Here is a 12,307-nt window from a genome sequence, read left to right as displayed (position 1 = left end):
GACATTTGTAATTGCTTTTTCCATGCAAATTATTGGGATTTATATTCTTCAGTAGTTGTCTTCTAACGGTATAAAATAAAATAAAAAGGTAAAGAAGATATCACAAAAAATACCTACCATAATTATTTTTCCCAATACCCTGAAAACACAAAACCGCATGCGTCCGCTATCATACCTATGACACAACTGTCAACTTTTGGGAGATGATAGATCTACATTAAACTCACAATTTTTTCTTTAACGGATTTTTTCTATCTGTTTATTTACAAACCTTTTTATGTTTTTTCCTTTTATAAATGATAAGGTAAGTGTAGATGTGCGTTTATAACTTTTCAAGTGGTAGATTTATTGTAATTCAAAATGTGTTGTATATGTGTATGTACAATGTAATCCAATGTAGTTTTTAGTTAGCAAAATTTAGATGTAATTCAAAAGAAGTATAGGTTTCAATAAGTTTTAGGTTTTATTTAGCACAATTTTCAAAGGCAAGTTTTAACTAGAGGTAAGTTTTAATTAGTTTTTTTATTTTAGGCAAATTCAACAAATGCAATATTTAGGTATATTTTTGTGCAATTTTAGTTTTAAGTAGCAAATTTTTAAATGTTTAACTTTTGGTATTGTAACTTTAGTGTTTTTAACTTGTTGTTCTTAACGTTTAACAGAATTTTATCGTTTTGATGTTTCAACTTGTAACTTTCACTGGTGGGGGGAATCGCACGCTTTAATGATCACTGACGGAATAATTGATTGCTGTCCTTTGCACTGCTTTTAAAGTAGACAACTTCCAGGATTTATTGGAAAAGAGAGCAATATGTTAATAGCTAGCGACCGCGGGTTATATGTATGTGTGTATATATGTACAAATGTAAATACTGCGGACCGCTAGCCAAAAATTCATCAAAACAACGCTACTGTGCCTACTGGTCCTAGACCATACATTCTCCGCCCCCAAGACTCAGTGCATCCTTCTCATCTTATCGTCTTTGGCTTTGCTCGAGGCGGCAATCTTGAGATGGTAAGTATGGAGCCATCTGTAAATAAACGGGAAGAAGGAGTACTATGTTTTTTATTAAAGAAGCGGTCCGACTAACTAGTCGGAAATAACTTGACGACCTTCGTTATGGGTCGGCTGATGTTACCACCAGCAGTCTTTATGTCTACCACTCTTACGTTTTGGTCGATTCCCTGGTGGGTCTTTATAATTCATCCTAACTTCCAATCAGTTGGAGCTGAACGTTCATCCTTAAGTACAATTAAATCACCCTCCTTAAGATTGTCTTGTTGATACTTCCATTTAGTACGTCGATGGAGCTCATGCAGATATTCAGTTTTCCATCTATTACAAAAATATTGGGAGATAATTTTCAAACGCTTCCACCTATTGACAATGCTAACATCTTGGTCTGAAACATCGGGTTCGGGAGGGGCTAAAATTGGTGTACCGATTAAGAAGTGACCTGGGGTCAGAGGCGACAAGTCGCTAGGATCCTCACTAGCTGGACTTAAGGGTCTTGAATTAAGACAAGCTTCGATTTTGGACAAAATTGTGGAAAATTCTTCGAAGGTAAAAGTCATTTTTGGTATGCATTTCTTCAAATGTGTCTTGAAAGACTTCACGCAGGCCTCCCACAAACCGCCCATGTGTGGAGCGCCGGGTGGAATAAACTTCCTATCGAGATTTTGATGGGAATTTTGTACAATCGCTTTATTTTGTAATTCTTTCATGAACAAGAGTCTGTCTTTCTTTAGGACATCGACTGCTCCAACAAAATTGGTTCCGTTGTCGGAGTATACACAAGATGGGCATCCACGCCTACTAATAAATCTGGAGAATGCCGCTAGAAATGACTGAGTCGAGAGGTCACTAGTTGGTTCGAGGTGTATGGCTTTCATAGCAAAGCATACGAAAAGGCAGACATATCCCTTTGTAATAAGACATGCTCTTCCCGTAAAGTTTCGTATGCTGAATGGTTCCGCAAAATCTACGCCAGTGTTAGTAAAGGGTCTAGATAGCAAAGTTCTTTCTGGTGGGAGTGAAGCCATAATTTGATTCTCTGTTCGTCGCTTATACAGAATGCAGACTCGGCAATTCCGAATAGTCTTTTTTATCAGTGATTTGAGTCTGGGTATGCAAAAACCGGATCTCAAAACTCTCAACATCAATTGGTTCCCACCGTGTAAAGTCACCTTGTGAGTGTGTTCGACGAGTAAAGTAGTAAATTTCGCATTGTGAGGAATAATTATTGGGTGTCGTTCTTCGAAAGTGAGTACTGGCGATTGAACCAATCTCCCATGAGCTCGCATAATACCCTTTGGATCTATGTATGGGTTAAAAGATAGCAAAGGACTCTTTGGAGGAATTCTGGATCTTTTCTTTAATGCTTGAAACTCTTCTGGGAAAAAGAACCGTTGGGTGCGAATTATACTGGCACGTTTGTCGGCCTGAATTTCATCAGCAGTAAGTTCAACTTCAGAAGTTAGAGGGTTTTGTCTACAAACGAGGGTGTTATTCCAAAATCTGAGTGCCTGCGCATATGCACTGTATACTCTTGTTAACGAAGATATGTTTCTCATGGGGTCTTTTTCCATCATTTCCTCCATATTTAACATCAGCACTTTCGATGTTTTTGCTTCCAGTGTAACTTCGCAAATTTCTTTCGATGGCCAACTATTTTTCGGTAATTTTAACCAATCTGGTCCAGTCCACCAGAGTTGGTAGTTACTAAGTTCGTTGGGTGAGCACCCACGACTAGCAATGTCCGCTGGGTTATCCTTAGAGTCAACGTGGGCCCAATTTTCTATTCCAACATTTTCTAAAATTTTAGATACACGGTTTTCCACAAACGTTGACCAGTGGCAAGGGGGTTTTCTCAGCCATGCGAGGACAATGGTTGAGTCTGTCCAAAAGTGAACAATAAACTTTGAAATTTGAAGATTATTTAGTATCGATGATGACAATTTTGATAGCAGAACTGCTCCACAAATTTCGAGTCTGGGAAGTGAAATTTTCTTAATTGGGGCAACTCTTGTTTTAGCAGCTAGTAAGGCTGTTTTTATTTCATTATTTGTGTCTCGGGTTCTGGTGTATAATGCTGCTACATATGCGCTCTCAGACGCGTCACAGAATCCGTGAATTTCCACGTCATTGTCTGGAGAGTAATTTATCCACCGTGGAATCTTTAAATGCTCAATGTCTCCGCTATTCTTAACAAAGTTTTGCCAGTTCATACGAGTAATTGCCTTCAATATGTCATCCCAGTTAATCTTGTCCAACCAAATCTGCTGCATCACTAATTTGGCGACAACTACAATGGGAGCAAGCCACCCACATGGGTCGAATAGTTTGGCAATTGTCGATAGGACTTCTCTTTTTGTGTAAGAAGTTTGAATTTCCATTGTGGGTGGTGTGAACGAGAAAAAATCACCAGAAATATTCCATTTTATTCCAAGTGTCTTTGTGGAGGCATCATCGGAAATATCGAGTGAATTAACTGGATTTAGTTGCTCTTTGGCTAGATCCTTTATTATTTTGGGGTCGTTAGCTGTCCATTTCATAAGCTCAAAACCAGCCGATTCCATGGCAGCCGTTAACTCATTGCGAGATTTAATAGTATCTTCTATTGAATGACCTCCTGCTAGAACGTCGTCAACGTATAAGTTTTCCAAAATAACTTTCGAGGCAATTGGGTATGTGTCTTTTGTATCTTCAGCTAATTGTATAAGTGTTCTAAGTGCCAAGAAGGGTGCGCAGTTTACGCCAAAGGTAACCGTTTGTAATTCGTAATCCTCTATGGGGTCAGACGGAGATTTCCTGAATAATATTCTTTGAAATTTTGTTTGAGTAGGATCCAATAATATCTGCCGGTACATCTTGGTAACGTCGGCATTATAAACGTATCGGAAAAATCTCCACTTCAATACTTGCAAAACGATGTCTTGCTGTAAAACTGGACCAGCGTACAAGTTATCATTCAGACTTCTTTTATTTGAAGTGGGACATGATGCATTGAAAACAACTCGCAATTTTGAAGTAATCTTTTCGGGTCTAATTACTGCATGGTGCGGTAGATAGTAGTTTGGAGTCTTGGAGATATCATTTGGAGAAATTTTTCTCATGTGTCCCAGCTCAAGATATTCAAGAATTGTGCTATCATATAGTTTCTTAATTTCTGGGGTCTTCATGAGCTTTCTTTCCATCCGATAAAATTGAGCTAGTGCAATATTTCTTGAGTCTCCAAGTTCTTCACATTTTTTAAAGGGGAGGGTCACTATGTATCGCCCTTCCGTGTTCCTTTTAGTAGTCTCCAAGTAGTTTTGCTCACAAAATGCATCTTCATCTGATCTCAAAACCTGTTTTGGGGTGTCCTCCACCTCCCAAAAACGCGTTAAAATTTTCTCAATTGATATGGTGTTGCAAAGTGATATTTGTCTTTTCTTTTGAGCTTCCTCCTGCAAGGGTCCGCCAATTATCCATCCAAAAACTGTTTTTTGGGCCAAAAGGGATCCAATTGACTTCATAGGTGCTCCAATTGTAAATATAAGGGGTCCTATGTCCATCCCTATTAGGAGATCAACTGGTTGGCTGACGTAAAATTTCGGGTCTGCTAATTCCAAGTTCGTAGCATCGCGCATTTGTGTTCTTTCTAAGGTATATGGTGGTAAATTCGAAGGCAAAGATTTCAAAACAGGCGCCCAAACTTCCAATTTAAAATTTGGGTCAAGTCTAGATCGTAGTTTAAAAACGCATGCTTTAGCAGAAGTTTCCGAAATGAGTTGGTTTATTCCAGTAACATGAACAAGATTTCGTTTAGTTGGCAAACATAAACGATTTTTTAACTTCTCAGTAATGAAAGTGGATTGTGATCCAGATTCGATTATCGCACGAGCATCGTAAAAATGACCATTTGCCTCTATTTGTACTATGGCTGTGAAAAGTAAAGTGTCTCCGGGATGTTGATCTCTATTTCCACCATCCTGGAGAGTCAAGGTTGTAATATTTTCCGGTTCTTGATTTGTTGTGGACTGTATAAGTGTAGTGAGAGCAGCAGCACTGGTACTAGGTCGTGCTTCCTCTTGAACTGTAGTTTGTATTGCAGATAGGGTCTCCTTTCCCTTGTGTAACAAAGTATGGTGTTTCAAGTTACAAGTTCTGCATCCAAAGCGGCTTTTGCATTCTTTCACGCCGTGATTAGCAGATAAGCAATTATAGCAAAGATGTGAGATTTTCACAACATGAATCCGGTCATTCACGTTTTTAGCCAGAAACTGTGGGCAATCTCGTAAAATGATTGGCTTTGCAAATTTGACACGAATTTTGATATTGTGTCTTGGGTTGCTGAGGAGCATTTGCATTTAATTTACCCGTTGAACTCTGAACCTTCTGATTTATATTAGTTTGAAAGCTGCTTGTGAACTTCATTTTCTTCGAATTTTCTTGTCTGTATTGAGTTTGTTGATTTTGTTTCGAAAAACTTGGTCTTATATTTCCGACGGATTCCAAAGTTTTGAATTTGTGGGTCAAAAAATTATTTAAACCGTTCCACGTTGGCAGTGTCTTACAATCTTCAAGAGTATTCTCGAATTCTTCTAAAAATGTCCTTGGAAGTTTGCTGGAACAAATATATACTAATATTGGGTCCCATCCTGAAACTTCGACCTTTAGAGTTTCCAGAGTTTGGATGCAGCTATTCACCGTTCTCTGTAACTTTTGAATGCTGTGGCTTGAGTCGGAAGTAACATTTGGTAAATTGAATAAAATTTTCAGTTGCTCGTTCACCTGCATCCTCTTATTTTCATATCTGTCGGTTAAAATCTTCCAAGCTAGCTCAAAACCATCATTTGTAAGAGGAACATGGCTTATTAATTCTCTTGCTTCGCCAGCAGTCTTCTGAGTCAAGTGAAAATATTTCTCGACATTACTCAATTTGGAGCCTTTTATGTAGATTGCGGTAAATAAGTCACGGAAACTCGGCCAAGCATTATAGCCTCCCTTAAAAACGTCTGTGTCACATGCTGGTAATCTTGAAATTGGTGTTGAATCGATTTGCTTCTGAGCCAACAGGGTCTCTCGTTTTATTTTCTCATCTGACTCCTTCTGCATTAGTGTCTGAATTTGTCCATTTACAACTGCAATCGCCTTCTTATAAATATCAATAGCCTCTAAGCAATGTTTCCTCAGCTGGTTTTTATCGATTGGTTTTTGTCCCTCTTCTGGCTCATAATCGCGGCATTCCACATAAGCTTTCTTCACCTGGTCGTAAAAAGAGTTAAGCTCCACTCGTGATGCCTCCAGGGTATGTATGTCGTCATCAGTGTTAGCAATGCTTAAAATTAAAACGTAGTCCTGCAAGTCATTAACGCAGTTTGCAAATTTTGAGCACTTAGCTTTATCCATCCTTATAGTAACGAGGGTCAGACTTTAGAACAAATTTTTGTTTTACAAAGGTTTGACAAAGTTGCCCTTTACGAGGACAAAGTATTATTTTTATTGGGTCTTTAAACCAAATCAAGAATTTTGTCTTTGCAAAATCTTTGTTGTTACTTCCCAAATAAATTGACTTGACGACAAAAGGATCTAATTTTGTGGAGAGCCGAGGAGTCGACAGCAAATTAAAGTATTTGATAAAAAATATTTTCAAACGAAAAGCCAGGAAATGAGTCAAAACGTTGGATAATAAAACCGCTGATAATTATTTAGTTGCGTAAGAAATCTTATAAAAATGCTTCTCCACAAAAGATATTATGCAAATTCAAGAAGCGATAGCAAAAAGAAACATAAAAAGAGAAATTCCAATCCAAAAAATATTTGACTAGAAAAGGTGTGTTGGGTTGCACAGAAGAAATTCTAATTTTCAAACAGTCGTGTGCCAAAGTACAGTAAAATCACTTAATTCCTTTGTTAGGAGGATTTTATTGTTTTTTAAAGATCAAAAAACAGTATAATGTAGAGTCGAAACCAGACAATAATCAAATCAGAAAATTTTAAGAATCCCAGCAAAATGTTGCAGTCGTGAACAGATTTTTGGGTCAGCAGCAACTTTTTAGCAAACAAGTATAAAAACTCCAATTATTTCCAGCAAAGAGAATGACTTGGGTCAAATGTAAAATGTTTCAGCAAAGTTTAAAGTAATTTAAATTTCAAAGTAAAAATATTGCAGCAAAATGTTGTAAAAAATCACAGTAAAATGTTTCAGCAAAAGAATTCAAGAAAGAAGAAAATATTTTGTATCAAGAACAAAAATTTCCATCAGCAATAATTCATAAAGTGTTCAAAAGTTTTCAAATAGTAGTGTAAATTCAGGTTAATTGTTTTCAAAGAAATGTATAGAAAAAAGTTTTAGTAAAAATTTTTTTATAAGGTTACTTAACCTACAAATCACTGCGCTTGTATACCAAATGCTTTGTAAAAATGCTCAAATTTTGGTGGTTAGTTAACCTCAAAGTGTTTTAGCGCTTGTCCACCAAACGCGTCTATTTATCAGAAAGGCGCAAATAATTCCAAGAATTCCCAAAAGTAATTTATTGGGAATCCAATATGGCGATTATATGTAAATATTTAGCAATGTTCAAAAGTGTCTGTGTCTCTGTGAAAAAAATTTTGTAGGGTTATGTATGTATCTTTGATAAACAGCGATTTTTCCAGAAAATTCCACAAAAAATTCTGTACAAGTTCCAAGGTTACGGTTGTTAGAGTTTGACGCCAACAAATTGCGCCAAAATTTGCATATAAACGCAATGTACGTTTGTGTTGAAGTTGTTATGTAAAATATTCCCCAAAATGTCTGATAAGTTTGTGTAAATTGTGTCACGGTTATGACGCCACAAAATTGCGCCAAAATCGCAATAGAACGCTTGTTGTGTTTAAAGAGAATATTCCCAAAAAATTGAGATAGAAAGTTTCCAAAAAATCGAAGAGAATTGATTTGTAAAGTGTATGTGAGAATATGTAAGTATTTTTCTCAATATGGCTTCAAAAATGTTTTATGTAAAAAAGTTTTATTATGGCGGGTCAATTTTACAAAGGTCCCACTGTAACGGACAGACAATGCGATTAGAAGAGAGAGAAGAGAGTCTAAATCGAACGACAGACTTCCAATTTTTCCAAAAAATTATCTCAATTTAGCAGATTAATGTTAATTTTCCCGATTTTGGAAAAAAAATTCCAAAAATTCCAACTATTTAAAGAGAGCAATCTAGAGTTTTTGTATCTATGTGTGTGTAAGTGTGGACGTATTTGTGTATTCCCACGAGCAAAAAAGGGTCAACATCAGTCCGTGATCCAAAAGTATGTTGCAATTGAGTTTTGCACTCTTTTTGTATAGTTGGGAGTGTGTGTCTGTGTATATTATACCCTGGTGTTGTGTCCAGCGATGTTCCACTGTGTCTTCTTCTGATTGTTCTCTAGCTGTTGTTGTTGTTTTGTAATTTTTGTTATTCCGCCCGTACCGCTTTTTTTATTACTTTTGTAAATTGTTGTTGTAAAATTTATGTTAGAAATTTTATATTTGCACAGTTTGTTGTATTTTGTGCACTTATTTTTTCAATGTATGTACTTTTGTGGTTCACTGTATTTGTTGCTCTTTTGTTTTTGTTGTTTTTAATTAATTTTGTATTAATTAAAAATATGAAAATGATTTAATTAAATTTTTTTTTATAAAAAACTCTTTGAGCCACTGTAATTATATATTTTATTTTTTTTTCGTTTTCACTCCAGCGTTTTCTGTATTTTCACTTCTTTCTATTCACTGCTTGTTGTTGTTGTTTTGAACTGGATGTTCTAAAAATTGTTGTTTCGTTTCTCACTTCTCGTTCGTATGTTTTGCCACTTGTTGTTGTGCCTATATATTTTGCCGAAAACTCTCACTGGAAATTTGATTTTTATTTCTTTTTGATTTTTTACACTTTCACTGTCTTCTCTTTTTTTCCAATATGTGTTTTTTGTTGCTTTTTGTATTTTTGTAGCACTTTTCTGTTTTTATTATTTGTATTTTTTCACTTTTTTTTTAATTTGTTAAATGTCACTAAGTATTTACTTCTACTTGTTATCGTTTATTTGCTTTAACTGTTCAACTGTTATATGTTCACTGTACTGAACCAACCGCTCAAGTTCACTTTTTTCACTAATTTTATTTATTTAATTTATTATTTTTTTAATTTTACAGTTTTTTGTCTCACAAATCACTTTTTGCACTTTTTAATTAATTTATAAAAAACACTATCAGGCTCGCAATGGACCAAATGTTTATTTACAAACCTTTTTATGTTTTTCCTTTTATAAATGATAAGGTATGTGTAGATGTGCGTTTATAACTTTTCAAGTGGTAGATTTATTGTAATTCAAAATGTGTTGTATGTGTGTATGTTAGGGTTATGACTTTTTGACATTTTTCCTCAAAAATGATTTCCTGTAGCAGGGATGAATGAACTTTTGCCTATTAATCACTATGCTATCGTTTATTCCATTGAAATATAAAAAAAGTTCACGCACAAATCGATTTTAAAAAAATAATTTTTTGAAAAAATATATGAAATGAAAAAAAATTTTTTTTTCAAAAATTATTTTTTGTTGCACGAATGAATAAATATAAGCCTACTAATAACTATAATAACGTTTATTTCATTCAAATATTAAAAAAGTCGCGAAAAATGTCACTTTTTAAAAATTTAAAATTTTTTGTTTTTTGTTAAAAAATTATATTTTTGAATAAAAGCGTTTACGACATTTTTACGATTCTCAGAATTGAAGAAAAATAGTGAGAAATAAATTTTATGTCATTTTAATTATCTCATGTGGCTCTAAAGTTTATTTTCAATTATATATCTGTTTTCAGTGACTTCAAAAAATTGTCCATAATTTTGATAAATTCAAATTTTAAAATCATTTTGTGCGTGAGGTTTTTTCACCGAATGACCTTTTAATTAAGATTTTATGTAATCTTATGGCAAAACTCATCACGCTATGATACAGGGATATGAGGTTGTAAAAAAGTCATAACCCTAGTGTATGTACAATGTAATCCAATGTAGTTTTTAGTTAGCAAAATTTAGAAGTAATTCAAAAGAAGTATAGGTTTCAATAAGTTTTAGGTTTTATTTAGCACAATTTTCAAAGGCAAGTTTTATCTAGAGGTAAGTTTTAATTAGTTTTTTATTTTAGGCAAATTCAACAAATGCAATATTTAGGTATATTTTTTGTGCAATTTTAGTTTTAAGTAGCAAATTTTTAATAATTTGTTTAATTTATTTTATTTGTACTTCTTACTTAATGTAATTCTGTGATGTATTTAATAACAATTGTTTGTGTTTAATGTTTAACTTTTGGTATTGTAACAAAATGTAACTTTAGTGTTTTTAACTTGTTGTTCTTAACGTTTAACAGAATTTTATCGTTTTGATGTTTCAACTTGTAACTTTCACTGGTGGGGGGAATCGCACGCTTTAATGATCACTGACGGAATAATTGATTGCTGTCCTTTGCACTGCTTTTAAAGTAGACAACTTCCAGGATTTATTGGAAAAGATAGCAATATGTTAATAGCTAGCGACCGCGGGTTATATGTATGTGTGTATATATGTACAAATGTAAATACTGCGAACCGCTAGCCAAAAATTCATCGAAACAACGCTACAGTGCTCGCAATAAGTATGGTCCTAGACCATACACTATCATTTGTAGTTTGTGAGAAAATCGGCGATGGCGTAGCCGCCCCAGTAGTGGCGAAGGCGCCCCATGTAACCATATATATTCTTGATCAGCGTAAAATTCATGTCCATTCGTCCGTCTGTGGTAATCACTCTAGCATTCACAAAAATGGAGATAGGACACTGAAATTTTGGGAAGATGTCTCTTTTGAGTGCAGGCAGGTCAAGTTCGATGATGGGCTATATCGGTGCACGTTTTGGTATAGCCCCCATATATCGGTACCTCCCGATTTTCGGTATTTTGTGGATTTTAGCTGAAATTTTAAACCGAACTAGCTGTAATTTAACATATAAGGTTCTCTGTGACCACGAAACTTATTTACCAAACATCGTTAATATAGGTCCATGTTTTGGTATAGCCCCCATATGTATATCGGTACCTCCCTATTTTCGGTATTTTGAGGATTTTAGCTAAAATTTTTGACCGAACTTGCTGTAATTTGACATGTAAGGTTCTCAGTGGCCACAAAACTTATCCACCAAACATCGTCAATATAGGTCCATGTTTTGCTATAGCCCCCATATATCGGTACCTACCGATTTTCGGTATTTTGTGGATTTTAGCCAAAATTTTTAACCGAACTAGCTGTAATTTGACATATGACGTTCTCTGTGGCCATGAAACTTATCCACCAAATATCGTTAATATGGGTCCATGTTTTGGTATAGCCCCCATATACATATCGGTACCTCCCGATTTTCGGTATTTTGTGGATTTTAGCTGCAATTTTTAACCGAACTGGCTGTAATTTGAAATATAAGGTTCTCTGTGACCACGAAACCTTTTTACCAAACATCGTTAATATAGGTCCATGTTTTGGTATAGCCCCCATATATCGGTACCTCCCGATTTTCCGTATTTTGTGGATTTTAGCTACAATTTTTAACCGAACTAGCTGTAATTTGACATATAAGGTTCTCTGTGACCACGAAATTTATCTACCAAACATCGTTAATATAGGTCCATGTTTTGGTATAGCCCCCATATGTATATCGGTACCTCCCTATTTTCGGTATTTTGAGGATTTTAGCTAAAATTTTTGACCGAACTTGCTGTAATTTGACATGTGAGGTTCTCAGTGGCCACAAAACTTATCCACCAAACATCGTCAATATAGGTCCATGTTTTGCTATAGCCCCCATATATCGGTATCTACCGATTTTCGGTATTTTGTGGATTTTAGCCACAATTTTTAACCGAACTAGCTGTAATTTGACATATGACGTTCTCTGTGGCCATGAAACTTATCCACCAAATATCGTTAATATGGGTCCATGTTTTGGTATAGCCCCCATATACATATCGGTACCTCCCGATTTTCGGTATTTTGTGGATTTTAGCTGCAATTTTTAACCGAACTGGCTGTAATTTGAAATATAAGGTTCTCTGTGACCACGAAACCTTTTTACCAAACATCGTTTATATAGGTCCATGTTTTGGTATAGCCCCCATATATCGGTACCTCCCGATTTTCCGTATTTTGTGGATTTTAGCCACAATTTTTAACCGAACTAGCTGTAATTTGACATATGACGTTCTCTGTGGCCATGAAACTTATCCACCAAATATCGTTAATATGGGTCCATGTTTTGGTATAGCCCCCAT

At 35.2% G+C, this 12,307-nt stretch overlaps 1 long non-coding RNA gene across 1 annotated transcript; it reads right to left on the bottom strand.

Moving 5' to 3' along the window:
- Positions 1-317: 317 nt before the first annotated feature.
- Positions 318-9,070, bottom strand: LOC141400012 (uncharacterized). Its single transcript, XR_012412055.1, has 2 exons — positions 8,351-9,070; positions 318-1,031 (listed from the first exon to the last, which is right to left on the bottom strand). It is a non-coding gene; the product is annotated as an uncharacterized lncRNA (long non-coding RNA).
- Between the last annotated feature and the right edge of the window lie 3,237 nt (positions 9,071-12,307).

This window comes from Musca autumnalis, unplaced genomic scaffold (genome assembly GCF_047663935.1).
Source record: "Musca autumnalis isolate F117 unplaced genomic scaffold, ASM4766393v1 scaffold_3, whole genome shotgun sequence".
Lineage (NCBI taxonomy): Eukaryota > Metazoa > Arthropoda > Insecta > Diptera > Muscidae > Musca > Musca autumnalis.
Note: the sequence above shows the minus strand (reverse complement) of the source record. Positions and strands in the feature narration are given on the sequence as shown.